Source organism: Mustela erminea, chromosome 1 (assembly GCF_009829155.1).
Source record: "Mustela erminea isolate mMusErm1 chromosome 1, mMusErm1.Pri, whole genome shotgun sequence".
NCBI lineage: Eukaryota > Metazoa > Chordata > Mammalia > Carnivora > Mustelidae > Mustela > Mustela erminea.
The window spans coordinates 120,917,277-120,922,688 of NC_045614.1; positions in this window are offsets into that span (position 1 = coordinate 120,917,277).

Below are 5,412 nucleotides of genomic sequence, written 5' to 3' on the forward strand. Positions count from 1 at the left end.
TGCTCAATAATCTATGGCCATGGAGAGTCATACAGTATAAAGATCTCAGGATCCCCCCTCTGAGGCAAAGGCAGTTCTTATAGAAGTAAATAAGGAGGAGAAGGCACATATATTACCTATAGATTAAAAATCGATGCCTGTGGTGCTCTAAATTTTCTGTCTTGAACATTGTGTCAAAATATAGATTCTCTCTACAGCTCTCCCCTTGACACCTGCCTTACGTGTACTGATGTGCCCTGAGGGCATCTTCCATTGCACAGCTCATTCATTTCAAGTGATAATGATCTTTCCCATCCTTCATCAAACTGACCCCAAATCCATAAAAAAGCCTTTTATGTAATTACGATGTTTTGCCTGAAAGAAGCACAAAGCTAAACAAGACCTGTCCTGTCCTTGAGGTGCCTACCAGGTGGTGGACAGACAAATAAAACCATTGCAATGTGGTGTGTAGGAAATTGAAATAACTGTATTCTTATTTCCAAGGGCTACTTACCTAATGGCAAAGCAAAGGGGAAAAGTAAAAAGTGGAACCAAATTACTTAGGCATCTTATAAAGCTATATCACACAATTACTTGACACAAATAAGTGGTTTCTGTATTTTTATTTTACAGAAGTTGGCTTGATTTTTATCTAAGAGATAATGTTTGATTTCTATCTAAAAGCATAATTCTTAACTGTGTAGATAAGCAGTATATGAAATAAATAAAATGTATAGTTCTTATTGTGTGTATATATAATTTTTAAAATTATAGCATATTTTAATGTCCTATAATGTTAATAAATGATATTTTTTATTAATTTTGTATCAAACATGGAGAAAAGTTGCATTTACAGAACTTTTTTTTCTCTCCCATTTGAGATTGATTTGACAGCCTGATGCCCTATAACACTCCAATACTTTAGTCATACAAACAAGATCAGTATTTAATAGTACTTAGTATTATTTAGAAGTAATGTGCTATCATATATATGTATATATGTATATATGTATATATAGTATATTTAGTATTTTGTCCTATAAACAAGGACATTCTCCTAAATTACCATAATATAACCATCAAAAACAGAAAGTTAGCACTTATATATTTTACTAGGTCCTATTCCAATTTTGCCAGTTTCCCTAATAATATAATTTATAAATGATGAAGGGGTCTAGTTCAGAATCACTCATGCATTTAGTTGTTGGTTTTCTTTATTCTGTAACAGCTCCTTAACCTTACCTTCATTTCATGACCTTGACATATTCAAGGATGAAAGTCTAGGTTGTCTTGCAGAATATCTTTCGAATAGCAACCATCTGACATTTCCTTATATTTAGATTCAAGCCCTTCCTCTTTGGCAGGAACGTTACAGAAATGCTGCTGTGTTTCTTTCATTGCGCCTTATCTGGTGATGCATGGTTTCCATTTGTTCCATTACTGATGATGTTCATTTGGATCACTTGTTTAAAGTGATTGTCTATCATATGACTCAATTTTAAAGTTACTCTTTTTAATCTTTGAAATTAATAAGTATTATATAAAGGGTTACACTAACTCTATAAAAATATCCCTTCCTTTCCAAACTTTTAATTAATTAATTTATGTTTTCATAGCATATGTTTCATGGTTTCCTTTTTTGTTCAAAAGTCTATAATCCACTGCTATTATGATTTATTTTGATGTTCAGATTATTCCTGGATTTGGCCAATTTGAGCTCACTCAAGCTGGCTACTCTGTCCTTTTGACATGTTCCCATTGTTTTTGATCACTTCCTTATTTTCTACAATAAAAATATGTTCAGGATCAGCATGTACTTTCCCTGGCCAAGCCTGGAATAAGTCATTTGTTTAAGAAGCTCTGATTATTTTATTAATCAGTCTTCTTGTATGTATATCCAATCTCCCATCTCTGTTTCCATGTCTTCCCCTGGGTAGATGTTGTCCTGCTCGGGTGCTATTTCTATATTTCTGGTCATTCCTCACCTTACTTGGATTCCATGGGGTCATTTTTCACCCTACTTGGAATCCAACATTGTTTGAACCCTGACTCCTCAAATATTACTGTCCTTTCTTCAGGGACAGGTTCTTCACTCTGTATAGATGCTAATGCTCTGCTCTGGGCAATTGAGGCAACCCCTTACATCCTCCATTATACACTGTTCTTCCACTTGATAGCTTTAGAATTGAAATGCTCAGAACGGCAAGACACCTATACTATACTTTTAATTGGTCAGTGAGAACTGTGTGGGCCTTTTAGGAGAAGAAAATTTTCTGCTCGCACAGTATAAGGGAAAAAATAAGTGGAAGACAGGATTTTTATTCTCAAGGAGCTTTTCAGGGTAATTGGAGAGATAAGACAACTCATTTTATCTTTAGAATAATTCTGTAAGGCATAGATTAGTATCCTTATCTGAGCACAGCTATTAAGAATATGAACTTATTTTCTTTGAGGGGATAATTTCTCAGCAGTTTTGGAATTCTGTAAGTGGAACTGAAAAGAAAAAGCTAATGTAAAAAATTGGGATGCTAAGCAATTTCTGGAAAGTCACAATGACAAATTATACTTCTTTTTCTCTGACTTGTTTGGTTTAGAGTGAATGAATAACATAGATGATATCCTCTAGGGAAATAAAATCATATTAATTTATATCATTATAATGCTACTGGGAACCCCACAGACCAAGAAAAAATAACCATAATTTTCTAGCATGGTAGTTCCACAAATAAGCCAACTGTTTTCAATTTACTAATAGAAGATCAAGCCATGTTGGTGACTTTCTTTTCAGTATTAGGTAAGCTTTTCTGATTATGAATGTTTGAAACCTATTATCATATCTAAGATAAATCCCTTGTATTTATAATTCAAGTGGGTGTGAGTGTGGGTAGAAAGGAACATGAGTATAAATCTAACCTGTCAGTTGAGGGAGTCTTCAACTTGTGATTAGGACACACTTGCTTCTGGTAACAACCAACCTGAAACCTCTTAGGAAACTGAACGTTATGTTGGCTTATGTAACCAAAAATTGAAGAAATATAAATGGAAATGACTAGAAGCAGAACTGTCATGTCATTAGGACTTTTTTTTTTTTTTTAATCTTTCTTCAATTCTGGTCTGTGTATTACATTATGCTCCTCTACCAATGACCACTTTTCCACGTGATTGTGGGGGACCACTGGAAGCTCTAGGCTTAGCTTTTTACAGCTTCATTACCAAAAAGAAGAGGCTTTTACCCTCAGCAACACTTTGAGAGAAATTCAGAGAATGAATTCTGGGTACACACTGTTTATTCTAATTTTTGTGGTACAGTATAGTGATAAAGATGCTAGTGTATAGCAAGATTGGGTCATATGCTTGTTTCTAGATCATAGGTAATTCAGAGTACCATTATCATAAGCTCCTGTTATGAACAGTGATCAATGTTCCTCTTAGTGAAGTAGTTCCTCCTAGAAAGGGAGACTAGCATAGCACTTGCTACTAAGGAATTATGGCAAGCCAAGAAGCCATGCCAATTTGTATTTACTATAATTTCTAAGTAGATTGCAGGGAACTCAACCTGAACAAAAATAATCTAGTTTGGTGGATGAGACATTATCAGTTTTGGGCTCTAGGTAACATGAATATTCATCTACTCAGGGAGTGGATTCATAATAGTTGGTGACTGATTGGACTATTTGGACTAATTGGTGTTTGGTGACTAATTGGACTATTGGACTACTTGCCCAACTAGCAGCTGAGGATGTGGATAAGCAAGCATACTGTATACTCCCTTAATATACAGATTTTCCTTACTTACAAGGGGGTTATGTCCTGATAAACCCATCGTAGGTTGAAAATGTCACAAGCCAAAAATACATTAATACATCTAACCTACTAAACATTGTAGCTTAGCCTAGCCTTACTTAGAACATGTACGTCAGCCTGTGGTTGGGCAAAGTCACCCAACACAAAGGCTATTTTATAATTAAATGTTGAATATCTCATGTAAATTACTGAATACTGAAAGTGAAAAACAGAATGTTTGTATGGGTACAAAATGTCTATAAGTATATCAGTTGTTTGACCTTGTGATTGAATGGCTGACTGGGAGCTGTGGCTTACTGCTACTTCCCAGAATCATGAGAGAGCATTGTACCACATAGCCCTTGCCCAGGAAAGATCAAAATTCAAAATCTGAAGTATAATTTTTATTCAATCCCTATCACATTTGCACCATAATAAAATTGAAAAATTGTCAGTTGGGGACTGACAAATTATAAGTTGGGGACTGTCCGTACATGTATAATGAAGAAAAGTGCCCAACAGGAAAAATATAAAAGATATAGGAGGGACGCCTGGGTGGCTCAGTTGGTTGGACGACTGCCTTCGGCTCAGGTCATGATCCCGGAATCCCGGATCGAGTCCCGCATCAGGCGCCCAGCTCCATGGGGAGTCTGCTTCTCCCTCTGACTTTCTCCTCACTCATGCTCTTTCTCACTGTCTCTCTCTCAAATAAATAAACTAAAAAAAAAAAAAAAAGATATAGGAAATGTATCAACTCCAATTAATTGATAAAGTTATCAGAAGTAAGGAAAATATGTAAGGGTATATTATATAGTGAAATGATGTTAATATGCTTTTTATGCCAGGTGGGAAAAAAGTGAAATGTAAAAATAATTAAAATATGGGAAATGGGAAAGTCGAACTTAACATTAAACAAAGTTAGCCACAGCTTGGGTGGGATACCAGATTCAATCAGTTATAAGAATTAAACAATGATGTGTCATGAATCCAGAAAACACCAGTCGTCTGTAAGGACCTCAATGTGTGTCTTTACAGTGAGAAAAGTCACTGAATAACGACAGCTTTGAGTCTTATGCCCTTGTCCAAATGTTCAATGTGTAAACTTAGCTTCTGACATGGTAATTCCAACATGTTTGGGATAATAAAAGTATTTTTAGTAAGTTCTTGTTTCACCCTGGAAAGGTTCAGAATTATGTTTAGAGATAATAAGGTATATTAAACCTATTTTACTACAAATATTTTGATAAGTTTAGAAAAATATGAGTATGATTCTTACTTAAATATTTTAAATATTTAAGATAGTTTGATATATTATACAACAGATTAATCTTATGATTCCAATTAAAATGTATAACTAGTTTTATTGTTAGAAGTTTTAATTCAAAATGTAAAAGATGACTTGGATATGTTTGTAAACATTAGGAAAATTAAAGTAATTTAATATTAATTAGAATAGTATTGGACAACATTTTGCTTACTAGATATATTTGAATTTGGTAAAAGAAAAAAAACTCTGAATGTATTAAATTTAAAATGCAGCTTGCATTATTTAAGAAATTCAATTTGCTGAACTAAAAAAATCTTAAAATTAATTTTTAGAATTTATTAGAATAAAACAGAGTACCATAATTTGTAAATTAAACTTAAAAG